At 43.0% G+C, this 15,896-nt stretch overlaps 1 protein-coding gene across 1 annotated transcript in view; it reads left to right on the top strand.

Annotated features, from left to right (window-relative positions):
* The window catches only part of LOC126278787 (POU domain, class 2, transcription factor 1-like), a 545,915-nt gene that overhangs the window by 441,165 nt on the left and 88,854 nt on the right, over positions 1-15,896 (top strand). The gene's annotated exons all lie outside the window — the stretch shown is intronic.

Raw genomic sequence — 15,896 nt, 5'->3', positions numbered from 1 at the left:
TCTTCTAGTACCAAAACATAGACCTTTATTTGGGAAATAAATTTCTTAGAATGTGAGTCCCGAGCCCTGTATTTTATGAAAGAATGAAGGGCTGTAGATAAACTGGAAAAGAAGTCAGTCGAAGCATTGGAGATGTGTCGTTACACAAGGTTGCTAAAAATGAAGTGGACTCATAAGATAAGAAATGAAGTGATCCTCCGCAGAAACGGCGACGAAAGAAAATACTGACAGGAGTAAGGAGTTTAACGCTTCATCGACAACGCCGTCATTAGAGAAAGAGCGCAATCTTGGATTACGAGAGGATGGGAAAGGGAATTAGCTTTGCCCTTTGTTGCGAAGCCTTGCCGGAATTTTCGTGGAGCGATTTAAGGAAATCAAGGAAAAGCTAAATCTGGGTGGTCGGACAGATATTGGAAACTATCTTCCTCCCGAATGCGCTGGCAAAAACAATGGGCAGGGAGAATATGTGTTAAGACATTCCTATATTGAACTAAAGCGATCTGCAGAGGGCAAGAAACTGTGGTCGAAACTAGAAACTGTAATATATCCATCAAATACTTGAGATACTTTGGACGTAAGTGCTACTCTGAGATTAGAAGGCTGGCATAAGAGAGGAAGGTGTAGTGAGTGCATTAAACATATCAAAAGACGGAAAGTTGACTTGATCATTTGTTTCCTCGTGTTTTTATTCCTATTCCGCAATGGTCTTCCTTCTCACGTTCTTCTTCGAGATAAGTGTATCTGCGGTGCATACCCGAATATTCCCGAACAGGTTTTCACACGTTGTCCATAAGAAGTGTGATCAGGGCGACCTCGGGGGAAAGCGGCGATCTATCTCAGCCAGCTGTCAGCTGGTGTGGAAACAGCCGATGCAGCGGAACGCTGTGCGTGGCCGATGGACGTGTAGATAGGCGTGAGGCAGAGCCAAAGGCACGCCCGCCAAGACCATCGCTGCCCGTGGTTCCTTTTCTTGCCTGTCTTACACTAAGCCGCTGTCGCTCCTTGTCCGGAGTGCCTTGCATTAATTAATGTCCGTTCATAGTAGTTGCAAGGCATTTGCAACATGTATTATGTTCGAGTATAATGTCTTTTCTGGAGACTAGAAATCTACTCTGTAGGAATCAGCATGGGTTTCGAAAAAGACAATCGTATGAAACCCAGCTCGCGCTATTCGTCCACGAGACCCAGAGGGCCATAGACATGGGTTCCCAGGTAGATGCCGTGTTTCTTAACTTCCGCAAGGCGTTCGATACAGTTCCCCACAGTCGTTTAATGAACAAAGTAAGAGCATATGGACTATCAGACCAATTGTGTGATAGGATTGAAGAGTTCCTAGATAACAGAACACAGCATGTCATTCTCAATGGAGAGAAGTCTTCCGAAGTAAGAGTGATTTCAGGTGTGCCGCAGGGGAGTGTCGTACTCTCTCGTACACAGTGTATAAAACGGTAGTGCATTGGCGGAGCTTTCGCTTGTACTTAGGTGATTCATTTGAAAAGGTTTCCGATGTGAATATGCTCGCTCGCAGAAAATAGTTGCAGCTAAACGCTTGGGACATTCCATTTCGGAAACGATTAGGGAATTCAGTTTTCTGAGATCCGCATTGTCAAGGGTGTGCCGATAATACCAAATTTCAGGCATTACCTCTGGCCACAAACAAGGGAGTGGCTGATGGCCTTCATTAAACGGCGGGGGCCAGCGGCGTCTACATAGTTCTAACAGACAAGCAACACTGCGTGAAATAAGCGCAGAAATGTGGGAAGTTCGGCAAAGTTACCCGTTAGGACAGTGTGGCGAAATTTGTCGTTACGGGCTATGCCAGCAGACGACCGACGCAAGTGCCTTTGTTAACAGCACGACATCGCCTACACTGCATTTCTTGGGCTCGTGACGATATCGATTGCACCCTAGAGGACTAGAAAACCGTGGCCTCGTAAGATGAATACCGATTTCAGTTGGTAAGAGCTGAAGGTAGGGTTCGCGTGTGACGCAGACCCGACGAAGCAGTGGACCCAAATTGTTATCAAGACACCGTGCAAGCTAGTGGTGGTTACATAGTGGTGTATGCTTTGTTTACTTGGAATGGACTGGGTGCTCTGGTCCAACAGAACCGATCGTTGAGAGAAAAGGTTACGTTCGGCTACTTGGAGACCATTTGCAGCCATTCATGGACTTTATGGTCTCAAGCAACATGTCACCGGCACACAATTGTTTAGTTTGAAGAAAATTCTGGACAGTTCAAGCTAATGATTTGGCCGTCCAGATGACCCTACATGAATCCCATCGAACATTTACGTGACGTAATCGAGAGGTCAGTTAGGCATATTAATTTCAAGAAAACCCCACCTTTCAATCTCCACAGGAGAGATTCACTGAGAGAACAAACATAATACGCATCATACCTTCTTTAGTACCTCATATGCCATCATTCAAATCACTATTCCGGCCGCCAACGTCAAAACTGCACACTGCGAGAAAATTCCAAAAAGCAAGTTGCTGATGCAATTTCTGTCCAAAACCCAGAAATCGGCTACAATGAATGCTATCGTGCATACGGTTTCGAATACACCTAGAGGCCCCAACGGCCGCTATGTCAACAGACTGGCCCCTCAGTCCGTACATGCTGCACCCTCGTTCCAACAGCAACGCGCCAACCACGGCACGGGTCCCGCCTTTTCCTCACTGGCAAACAGCGATAAACTGAGCGAATCAGTGCGGCACTGGATCCAGTGACTCAGAGGATCCAAAGATATCAAAACGCTGCCACGGCTCAGGTGGAATGGATTCGAACAGTTGTAACAACTTTGATAAACTTCTTTTAGAGCTTCCGGGCTGAAAGGCCGTAGTCGATCCATAAAACTATTCGCTAACGTTTCGTCCTCGTCTGCGGAGTTGATCTTCAGAGATGAAGCTCTGACGACGGGGTAGAAACCTTAAGGGACCCTAAATTTTTCTGGCACTATGAGCTGTGTAGAAGGCACTACAGTTCGTCACATGTTGTCGATTGTCGCTGACAAGTGACATCATACCCATTCGGAAATGTTTTCGCGAAGCCCGTGGTTAAAACGCTTTTTAAGCCTACTTAGATCTCTGAGAGGTGAACCTCATTCATTAGTGACAGTTGATGTGTGTAAAGTTTCGTGCAGTTGTGACGAAGTATACATACTTCCACGAAAAGAAGTATTAACATCCACTTAAAAGAACACATAAGGAGCTAACGCTTTGGTGAAACTGGCAACTCAACTCTAGCGGAACATTCTTTACCGTCTGTACACTTACATTTTAGCCGAGACGGTGCTTTCGCATGAGTGCTTGTGTGGAGTGGCTATACACATTTAGAAGCATCATAATAATTTTAACAGAAGGAAAGAGGGATTTAAATAAAATATGGCTGTCGACCTCGTACAGTGGAAGGCAGTCTGACTTGTAATCGAGAATGTCGTGAGAAATGTCGTGTCTGTTCGGGTCACGTGAGCTGTATAGAGGAAACAACAATTCGTAAAATGGTACCCTCTGTGTATCTCGTAATACCCTATTAATTGGGACCGGTTAAACTCTCTACGCAGTTACCGGTGCTTCATCTTTCGAGATGGAGCAGAACAATAATAAAGCTTTATGCATCGACCAACGAGTTTTTACCGAGACTGCCACTGGTAGTAACTAGATTTTATTTTTTTCTTTGTACGACTTCTGTCTTCATATCGACCACAGACTCTTTACACGAACGTTTTAACAGAAGAAAATGCCAGCCACAAAAGTTTTCATACTACGAAAGTAGATGAAACTCTGTTACCAAGTCACACCTATTCGGATAAATATTCCGAACTTTCGATGACGATCTCTGTCAGCGGTTGAAAACAGACCACGTACTACTACTACTACTACTACTACTACACACACACACACACACATATATATATATATATATATATATATATATATATATATATAATGTGTGTGTGTGTGTGTGTGTGTGTGTGTGTCGGAATTATAACTGACAGTTTCAGGTACATGTAGTGGTTCCGTTGGTTAGCTGTTAGAACTCAATCAGAAATTAACGTAGAAAGATTTTTGGCCATTAAACCCGATTCTGATTTTTGATAGATTTGGATTCTCTCCCCAGTCAAAGAGAAGGAGAAACACATGGTACTGTCATTAGTATCGTTCATAATAAAACACAGTTTTTGCTTTCGTACTCATGGCTGCCTTAATCACAATGAACGGTCTAGTACGGGAAAATAAAGTGTATAGGGAGATAATTTCCAGTGTTGTACAATGTCTCTGGCTTACATGTAGTATAAGAATGTTCGGGGCATCAGACAGGAACGGTCAGGATATAGTATCTCCGTCAGCATAGTGAGCAGCCGGAAACTTCTGAAGGGGCGTAAGACGTAACGCGCAAAACACAACAGTTGCGTGTTCCTAGTTCATCAACCAGACACAGCGCTGCTGTGAGTTACGTAAACCCGAGTCAGGGAAAGGAGAACAACTGTGTCGAGACAAGCAGCCTCCAGACCAGGGCTCCTACAAGTTTATGTTCATCTTTAACTACCTACAATTACTGCTCGCACCCGCAGGTGTTTCTGTCAGTGTTTTCCGCAGTTATTTCGAGTTAATGCAAGCAGACAAAGGAACGTCTCTCTTGGAAGCAGAAATGATGAATTCATCAGCCTTGACCAAAACCAAAGCTACGTATTGCAGCAATCAGAAATTCAGTTATGAGAATTGACATAAAAGAAAGACATCAGCGGAGGTGAATTTTTTTCTATACCTGTATAAAGGTACATTTCGACGGACAGTTATTGCGGACTGTAATTGCAATGTTAAGAAAATCGAAGTAAAGGAATGAAGTTATTTGGTAGAATTTCTAAATTCTGTCAATTAAATATATAACTGAAGAACTCAAGATACAGGTGCATCAGTAAAAATTAACTTGCTTCTGTAGGTTCAAGTGACTGTGCAAAGCGACATAAAGGAATAGAAACAGCTTTCAGCAGTCCGTTCAGTATAGTAAACGCAATTTTGAGTGTGACTACTGAAATAACACACAGTGCTGAAAAATTGAGTTAAAACGGTAGTCTTTTAGAATTGTGTATTATATTGACAAAATATTGGCAAGAAATAGGAGTAAAACCATGAAGACATTGACTTGAACAGCTCCTTATCCTCTTTATTTTGTAATTGTTGTCAGTATCATCCTGCTGCAACGTTAAAATCTCAGAATACTCATTACACCAGTATCACCTCATGATCCACATTTTGGTTCCAACTTTCAAAGTAATGTCCGAACCAGTAGTGAAGGAAGGAAAAAAGATTAGAGTTTAACGTCCCGCCGACATCGAAATCATCAGAGCACAAGTTCGGAATGTTTCAAGGTTGGGGAAGTAAATGTGGTTAGGCCAATCACTGAAAACGTAAATCCGGATGGCCAGACGTTGATCTGAACTGTCGCCCTCCTGGCCGCTGTGGCCGAGCGGTTCTAGGAGTTTCAGTCCGGAACTGCGCTGCTGAAACGGTCGCAGGTTCGAATCCTGCCTCGGGCATGGCTGTGTGTGATGTCCTTAGGTTAGATAGGTTTAAGTAGGTCTGAGTCTGCGGGACCGACAACCTCAGATGTTGAGTCCCATAGTGGTTAGAGCCATTTGAACCGTCACCCTCCCGAATGCGAGTCCAGTGTGGAAACTATTGCGCCACCTCGCTCAGTGGAACCTCTCGGGGCGAGTCTAGCGTCGCACGTTTCTGTGGCCGTTGCCAGAAGTTCCTTAGTCAACAAACTGGCTAGCTGATGTGGTCCAGGATTTGGCCAGTATTTGGATTGCCGGTCCATGTGCTGGCTCCAGCTTGTAATATTACAGCGCGGCCACGCGAGGTTTCTACCGTGTAGCTGTAGTGGTAGGCGAACAGCCAGGACATAGCAATGCCAAACAAATTTGAAATATTAAACATATTACAATAGATCAAATGCCACAACGTAAGTGACGACGCCAGAGGTGCGTGTTGTTAAATTTCAAGAATACCCCAAGGAAATTGTAAAGGCTCATTACTATTTATAGTATATGTAAACAATGTAGTAGATGAAATCGGAAACTCCATGAGGCTATCCATAGACGATGCTGTTATCTGCAGGAAGGTTGCGACGCTGTGAGACTGCAGCGGGCACAGGGACAGTGATGGCAGCTGACCCTGAAAGTTAAGAAACATGACATGTCTATAAATAGACGAAGAGATCCGTTATTGTTCGATTATGATACTATCACGGAAAAGAGTAACTGCCGTTAAATTTCCAGGAGTAACTGTCCGGAGTGACTTGAGGTGTAATGGGCACATAAAACTAACTGTAGGAAAAATGCATCCAAGGCTGAGATTCTGGGGAATCTCTCCATACGGAGTCTCTCAGAGAAATGAAGGATGGAAGAGTAGGGTTTAACGTCCCGTCGACTTCAAGGTCATTAGAATGGAGCACAGTGCGGTATTGTTTCAAGGATGGAGAAGGAAACTGGTCGTGCTCTTTCCAAGGAATGAACCTGGCAATTGCCTTGAGTGATTACGGGAAACCTCAGGGATATGTAATTCCTCCACGAAATAAGTGGCTTATAAAACACTTGTAAGACCGATTTTACAGTGTAGATCATCAGTCTGTGACCCTTACTATGTTGTGTTAATAGAAGAGACAGAGAAGACCCAATGAAGAGAGATGCGTTTCGTGACTTGAATATTTACTCAACGCGAGAGCAGTACAAAGATGCTCAACAAACTCCAGTAGCCAACGCTGCGATAAAAGGCGTTGTGCAACGTGGAGAGGTCCACTGTTAAAAATTCCGATAGCCTAGTTTCAAGGCGAGTCTGGCAACATATTACTTCCTCCCGCATACACCTCGTGAAATGACTGTGACGAGGAAACTGGAGAAATTACACCCCATACGGAGCATAAACTAAGCTAATTCTTCTCAAATAGTATTCGCGACTGCAATAAGAAAAGGGGTAAGGAGTAATAGCGATATCAGAAGCAACCTCTACCACAGACCGTAAGTAGCAGTGTTGTGTCGTAGGCTTCGTTCTCCTTTCTTTCTGAGGAGGGCAGGTCTGCGACGAAAGAATTTGATTTGCATGAGTCGAGAGGACAGCTGAGCTTTGTGTGGAAGTTTTTTGGGGTCTCCTCCCGCTGGAGCCTAAAAACTGGCCCCGCCTGGAAGCTGGAGCCGGCGGCCTCGGCTGAGCGGCGTCTCGCTCCCTGCCCGGCTTATCCCCGTCTGTCTGCGCCCATTGTCAATTCATGGCCAGCTACAGTCATATCTGATGTGCGCGTACAGGTTGCAGGTTGCAAGTCTCATGTTGCCGGCTTATTCCGTATCAAATGGTCCTTTCATCGTGTGTAATGGAACTCAGGATCATCACTATTCTTGCGTTCTATGCCCAGATTTCATTCATTCGAAATAGTGTGTTCGGGACGTCTACTTTTTTGTTACAAAAGTTATTCATAACTTTACAAATTACAAAAAACTTTGAAACCGATTATTGTTACCATTTTTTTAAATTGTAAAGCATTCCATTTTTGTAATCTTATAATTAGTTACCTGATACTTAAGATCTATGCGTGATACGATTATCTCGCGTTATTAACAATGAGTAGGGAGGGTGAAAAGTGATCCCAGTGGCCTTTTTTCTGAGTTATGGTGGTGTGATCAACAGGTTCAGCCTGTTTCTAGATAATTCTGCGTAATTCTTATGGAATTTTGTTGTTTGATGTTCTGATTGCAGGTATAAGTAACGATCATTGACAACAGATGGTTCATTATGAATTATGTCAGTAGCCATGAGTCCGATCATCCAAACGACTGCATTGTTTCTGAATCGTGGGCATCTTTACTTTTGCCACCTTATCATTTTCATTGTGTCGATGCAGTGCGGGTTGTGTGGTGTATGATCGAAGTCTCCTTCGTATGTAACACCAGATCTCAAATGCGGTTCCGCAAGTCAACCAGTCAACAAGATGACATTTTCCACTACGGTTCGAACCCTGTAACTTCAGACGCCCACTGAGTCACCGAGCCGCACCGCAGATCTTATGGAAATTAAAGAAATATCAGTATAAACAAAGGTGGCAATAGGTTACGCAGTTTCGTACTACAGTTAACGAAAAAAGAAGGGCGCGGAAGAAAGGTGATGGCACGTAGCCTCAGCATGACGAAGTCATAAGTGCTGCACATCTGATCTCAAGTTGGCTGACCGATTCACTGATCTGAAATGAATGGATTGACGGGGATTAATTCAGCAAAGATGTGCTGACGTGAAACTACATCAGCGAGATCAGTCAGATGTGCTGAATCAGTAGTGTATCGAAGCTGTAGGGACATCTAATATCAGAACACGAATCCGGATTTCCAACGAGTAGTCACCTAAACGTCACAGATCATTTGAGCGCCCTTCCAGATCTGATTTTTTTCATTTCAACTCAGTAAATCTAACTAAAGTGTAGATACGTGATGGCATATTTAGATCCTGTAGGAGGAACCTCTGGTAGTTCTGGTCGGAAATCATAGGCGAAAACATAAGTGACAGTAAAAGTTTGACAAAGGTCTAGACTGCTCGCAGTAAGAAGGAAGTCTGCGTTCGAGTCCCGTATGGCACAAATTTCGTTAATTTAAATTTATTTTCTCCGTTTTTTTATAGCGATGTCATGTTTTCGTTAATATTTCTGCAAATAATTACCAGAACAATACTTTGGGTGCACCGAGATCATGTAAAACATGTTTGTCAGCTACATTCCAATCAGAGAATCACGTGCCTGCTCCGAATCATCCGAACACACATACAAGGCACACAGAGACTGGAACACCGCCTGTAGCAGTGCCTGCACCCGGAGCTTTTGAGAGGTGAGAACTCCCATCCGCCATTGTAGAAGCCCACACATGGAAATCACACCGGTATCAGTAACTACATCGGATCCCATACGTCACGCATCTTGGCTGCATCTTTCCGTGACACTAAATATTTCTCCATTTTCTCCACTGCAACCATATGACTGTGAAGCAAACTACGCTGTAACCTGCCTCTTATAGAAAAGCAGTCTCCTTTTAAGACGACATTAAAACTTTATCTGTTAATAGCTTAGCGCCCGCTGTTTCACTCGCGTAGATTGTATGGTCTGCACAGATTTTTTAAAATTTTCCTTTAATTGATTTTTTATGTTGTTCACAAACTGCAACACCTTCTAAACTTGTCATGCTAAACAAAGCATTTTTCCGAATGTACTTCCGACCAAAAAGCGATTCTGTAGCTGGAGTACAAGGCTTTTGTTAATCATACCTTTTGCGCTCTTGTAGTGATTTGTACATAGAAACTTTCATCCCGTAACACAAATTTCTTTATTTTAACCGAGAAGTGAAATACCAGTTTTCATAGCATCAACTTTTTTTTAATATAATGAAATGTTTTCTTACAAATTTTCATCCCCTATTTCACGCACTTAAGGCTTGAATTTCCAAAACCGGTGTAACACTATTTTTCTTATTTCCAACCTAGAAGTCAAATACCAGTTTTATAGATGTAGCTTTAAAATGCTTTAGTAGTTATTTAATAATGATTAATTTAAAAAAGAAATTTCTCACTGATAGGGGTTAAATTTCCGAAAACGGTGAAACACGTATTCCTTTACTTCTGATCGAGAGCCGAAATACCAATTTTCGTAGGTCTAGCTTCGAAATGGCCTTAATAGCGACATATTTTCGAAAAACTTTTCATCCCCTATTTCACCCCATTAGGGGCGGAATTTCAAAAAAGTCCTTCTTAAACGACGCCTTCAGTATAAAAGCAACGCTCTCTCCAGATTTCAAGTTTTTATACTTAGCGGTTTGCACTGAGTGTTCATTAGTCAGTGAGTGAATCAGTGAGTCGGATCATTGCCTTTTGCATGTAGACACTATCGGTATATCTTTCTGAATATTCCAGCTATCTTCCTCCTGTCCGACGGTGACTAGTATCACATTAGAACACTTTCGATGCTTATCTCATCCCTACATATTTCTGTTTTTCCTCGTTCCAACTCACCTACCTGCTAAGCATAACCTATTATGTCTCGCACTTTCTTTAACCAGTCAATTTCTTCCTCCTATTTACTTCTTTCTGTATTGCTACCGTATATTCTTATGAGATATCTTCACTCATATTCGTCAAAAACGTAATGAGAAAATTAATTAACATAACATTAACAAAACTGGCATTCCTTAAATGCCATACATGCATTAAAAATGTCTTATTACTGTTGTTTTCATTATTACTTTAATACTACTCGTGTACAACGCATTTTGTAATATTGGCGCACTTAGGATTTCTAGTTCTTTGTCAGAGCGAACCTGAAACCCATTAATAAAAGCATAAATAAATACGTCTGGTTGTGAATCTCAGAAGGACGAACAGTTAAAATAGCACAGATCGACCGCGACCCACAACTGTACCTTGTATGCAATTAAACGACTATACCTGCAGCTGTCAGAGCTTATTTAATTATAACAAAATTACTTTCCGTAATATTCATACCTCGCACCACTAAATTATTCACGTACAGAACACTGAAAAATTGGTCAGGAACTGTAGAAGATACCATCATGTTGGATGCCTTTGAAATGAACATATTCCACGGCATAATAAGTTCAAAAATATGGTTCAAATGGCTGTGAGCACTATGGGACTTAACATCTGTGGACATCAGTCCCCTAGAACTTAGAACTACTTAAACCTAACTAACCTAAGGGCATCACACACATCCATGCCGGAGGCAGGATTCGAACCTGCGACTGTAGCGGTCACGTGGTTCCAGACTGAAGCGCCTAGAACCGCACGGCCAAACCGGCCGGCGCATATTAAGTCACTGTTGTGAAAAACAAAGGTGATGTAGCATTCCACTTCATACTATGGACCAAGATCCAACCATTATAAAAGTAGTGATTTCAGCAAGACGGCGTGCGTGTAGACAGATTGGTGACACCGAGGCTCCAAAGATGGTATTAAATGGAGACCTCGGTGGAGAATTATAACGGGGCTCACCAAAAATTAGGTGGACAGTTGGCGTTAAAGAAAACCTACAGAAAATGAGGTACAGGAATTGGAAAGCACAAGCACAAATCCGGAGCATCTAGCGAGAAATCGTGGAAGAGTCGAAGGCCCACAATGGGCTGCAGAAGCGCTGAAGAAGTGGGACTCCCAGCCGGCAGCTGCGGCCATTGTGCGCGGTTGTTAGCCTGTGGCGCCTGCCTAACAAATGTCAGCTGTCATCTCGTAGCTGGCGCGCACGGCGCGGACTTCCTGCAGGAATGCCTTCTCGATTTGTGAGATTACATTTTTATGACGGCCCGTGTTTCTGCCTCCCAATTACGGGCGAGTCGCTCGTTACTCAGTTCTCACTGCGCACTGCTCTCTCTGCTTCCCTTGTAAAACATCTCCCCGGTATGCTCGCCGCCTTTTCCCTCGCAGCGCCGCCGCCGTTTTTCTCCCCATTTACGCAACAACCGGGGGTCGTTGAACGACGCGCAAGCGCGCACCTAGCACGCATTCCTCGGCCATGCCAGTCGCGGTAGCTTCCAGTGATATTGAAATATACATGGTAACGCGAATTCCAATGACAAGCCACCAGAGACTGCCAGAGGAACAATTCCTTAGAAACAATTCCTTGTCCCCATTGTGGCTTTAAAGATTCATGTTGTGCAACGCAGTGGTGATGGCTTAAGGGCAGCGAAACTTCTGGGTAAAATTGGAAGACAAGTAATTGTTTCGCTGAAGATGGCATTCTGAAGTACAGGGTAAGACAGCTCAGAAAGGCCACCCAAAACAGGGTGCCTCTGCTTATGGGTTTTACGCAAGTCACAGAGCCGTCAGATACCACATACAATATTTTCATGGTCTATCGCTCGCTGCACGAAAATTAAATTAGTCCTACAGAAAAGTGAACAGGACCTTTTTGTTGGAAATTAACGTAACTAACTTTCGTACTAGGATACATTTTCGCTGGAGGACATAGTTCTCGAATTATTCAAGAAAAACGTACGAGATTTTGTGGAATAACTCGGAGACCGTATCCCGACAGAAAATTTAACTACACTAAATTTCCTACAGAAAAGTCCTGTTCTTCTGAGGAGTAGTAGTTAGCGCGTAGCGAGCAAGGGAATGTGAAAATCTCACCTATGGTATTTGAAGGTGTTGCGGGTTGCATAAGTCCATAGCTGAATTAAGCCGTTGTATCCAGAAAGTGGTGTTCCAAAGTTTTTGCATCAAACATTTGGAGGTGGTAGATTACGTCACGGGGTACAACTTTTGTCGGAGACAAAACGTTTGGTGTCACTTCCCAGTGACAGAAGATGTGCTATTGCAGTGCATATGCCTTGTGTGTTGCTCATAATTCGGTCATCTGCTCTGTAAGAAAGAGTGGTAGCACCATCGAAATTGCCGGCCGTTGTGGCCGAGCGGTTCTAGGCGCTTCAGTTTGGAACCGAACGACTGCTACGGTCGCAGGTTCGAATCCTGCCTCGGGCATGGATGTGTGTGATGTCCTTAGGTTAGTTAGGTTTTAGTAGTTCTAAGTTGTAGGGGCCTGATGACCTCAGCTGTTAAGTCCCATAGTGCTCAGAGCCATTCGAACCCATCAAAATTAAAATTCCCGATTCGCTTCTGAAATATGTTTCTGCACTAAGAGACTCATTCTTAAGATTTTCCTGTTGAAAATCAGTATAAATTTAATGTGGTAGATAGTATGGATCACACTTGATGCCTGCTAGTTCGGTGAAATCTAGTAGTCTCAGGGCCGACAAATACACGGTGTTAATAAATTATTTATACAAAACTAACCTTTAAGTGTGATAAGGGGAGATAATTTACAGAAATTTTTTATACAGCACTGAGTGCAGTTAATCATTCAAATTTTATTCTCGCCTAACACTGTTAGTTCCCAACGGTCCTGCTAACTGGCATGAACGAATGAGTTAATCCAACAGCACCCATGGAGCTGTATAACGGTGCAGAGCCGGCACAGTGTTGTTTATGGTTTCGTGGATCCAAATCCGCCACTGCAGTTCACAGAATTCAGGACTAAACATCGCAAGCCACCACCTCAAAGACAGACAGCTATTGATTTGTGCAATCGTTTCACGGGAACTGGCATTGTATCACACATGACGCCGGCTCAGTGTCTGCTATCACTCCCCGACGAAGCAGCTGAACACGTTCGGGCAGTCCTACGTTCGCAGTCTGGGTCAACCAGCGAGATGTACAGCTCAGAACTGAATATGCCTAGTGTTACAGTGTGGAAGGTATTACGGAAACGCATCCATTCAAAGCCTACGAACTGGAACTGTTGCAAACTTTAAAACGAAGTGACGAGGGGAAACGAGCTGAGTTTTGTGTAGAAATGTTTAACAAAATGTAGACTGAACATGATTTTCTTAATAATGTTCTGTTCAGAGACGAAACCCCCTTCCATATCTGCGGTCAAATGAACCCGCATAATGTTCGGATCTGGGGTGAGCAGAAACGACGTCACATACTCGAACATGTACGAGATTCGCTCAAGGTAAATTCTTTTGTGCTGATTATAAATGGGACATTTGTAGTGTTAAAAAACAGCCACATTGAACAGTTGTATATAAAACATGAAGTTATACTACATTCTGTGTTGTATCAACCATCTCTGCAAGTTATTTACTTTTTTCGCAATTGAACATTACTTTTGTATAACTAATTTATAAACACCTGGTACTACAGAAAAAAAAAAACACTGTTCTCCACGACGTGATCTGTCAGCCCTAGACGTTTGATGCAAAGACTGAAACATCCTCTATATTGAGGTAAATAGTATACAAAGTTACTCGGATTTTCTCTCATATGCAAATAACTTTTAACGTTTATAACTGCCAATTTTTTAAACTTATTTAAAAATAGAACATATATTCTCATTTATGTAGTGGTGGAAAGATCCTTCACAGAGGACTACAACTACTAAACACATGTGGAGCTCGATCAAAAAACAAAGATAGCAGCTTTGGAAAAAACGTTGTGCTTTCGTCAGGAGAAGAGGTCGCACAAACGTCTTCGGTCCATCCGGTACTGTACGTGTGCTTATTACTTAGACTGTAATATACAGTGGCCACAATTTTGGACTTAAGGACTGATAGATGCTGAATAATGATTCCGGGCAACCTATACCGTACGCTGCTTTTCATCTGGACTTAACCGCAGCGGAGTGTTATACGGCATTTCATGTCTTCGGGAGTCGTAGGTTGTTCCTTGTAAATCTCGCGCTTCAGTTTTCCCCAAAAGGTAAAAGTCCAGAGGTGATGTCCAATGAGAGTACAGGCCATTTTGCGTTTCCTCAAAGATCTCCGAACGTCCTGTTAAGAAGGTCTACAATCATCTGCGAAATGGACGGAATATTTGCTATGCTGCTTCCACACGAATTGCTTTATGTCCAGTTCCAAAAAGTGCAGCACCGCATATGTTACGAACTGTAAATACGTGAGTCCCACCATAAGACATGGACCAATTATGCTTTTCTTCAAAAGCACGCTCCATATGTAGACAAACCAAAGTCGTTGTTTATCTGTTTCTCTCAGCCAGGGTTGATTTTCAACAGACCATTTCTCCATATTGCGAAGACTGATATGTCCTTGGTATGTAAACGAAGCTTCATCCGTAAAACAAGTACTGCACAGAAATGCCGCCTCAGTTAGCAGTTTTCGTAACCGCCATGCGAAAAAGTGCAACTGTTATGAATTGAAATATGGAAAGCATGAAAGGTGTTGAAATCTAGCAGTTCCTGAACACTCCTTTTGATGATGCCACTTGCACATTCAAGCTTTCTCGTTGTAACATATGGATTGTTTGTTACGGCTGGTAAAATGTTACTTGCATCTTTTCCATTTGTTGCTGTTCCTTTTCATAGATGTATTTTATTCCGGAGGCTTAAAGTTTCCTGTTTTTTTTTTCTTTTAACTAAGTTCGTGATAGTTTGGCATGATCAGAGTATCTATCAGTACACAACAACACTGCTGCTCTACCAGTTTGGCGATATTCGCCATAAACGAAAATCATTTTCGCATTTTCGACAGCCGTGTACATTATGGAAGTTGAAATTCCTCATGAACAACGTTGTCTAATCGTTACAACACACAAATCTGTGGTGAATGAAGTTGCGAAAATACGGTGGTCTTCGTTTCACGAGTCTCTGGCCAATAATCAGCTAGGTGAAAAGAGACTACCGATGTCTCTTTTTTATCTGACCACGCCTGTTTTCTGCTGCCTCATTTGTATGAGCGGTAACCTATTTGCTTAAAACCATATTTTTCCAGCCAACTGAAAATGCCTTGTATAAGGCGAAACACGTCATTTGAGGATAAATAAAATACAAGAAAATCCAGTTTACCAACCATGACTTGTTGTTCCTCCATAATGGAGAGAAAAAATAAGTAAGTTAATGGGAAGCGTGAAGTAAACATCGCATATTGCTTTCACTGTGTGCGGCATCATGCTTTGAAGAACCGCTGTTGCATGCGTGAGTTGTCTATTCGACAAAATTAAACCGATATAAGTGAGCCACCCGCTGAACTTTGCAGTGTTTGCCGTTGAAAACAGACTGCGTTGGATAGCCAGAATAAGAGCCAGTAAATGCTGTAGCTATCTGAGTTCAGACATGAGCTCTCCTTTGTGCAGGTGAGTACGCGTCAGCCCTTCGTCTTGAGGCCTGGGGAGCAGGTAGTGGAGAAACGCCCCGCCACGCGTCCACACGTGGGGAGCACGTGGCTCGTCTTAGCTGCAACCCTAGCCTCCCTAGCGGCCAACCCTTCCCTACCTGTTCGCGTGTCAGTCGCGTGTCGAGTCGTTACTTCCCGCCTTTACTTTGCAGCCCCTCCACT

Source organism: Schistocerca gregaria, chromosome 6 (assembly GCF_023897955.1).
Source record: "Schistocerca gregaria isolate iqSchGreg1 chromosome 6, iqSchGreg1.2, whole genome shotgun sequence".
Classification (NCBI taxonomy): domain Eukaryota; kingdom Metazoa; phylum Arthropoda; class Insecta; order Orthoptera; family Acrididae; genus Schistocerca; species Schistocerca gregaria.
The sequence above is the reverse complement of the archived record's forward strand: the minus strand, read 5'-3'. Positions and strand labels throughout refer to the sequence as shown.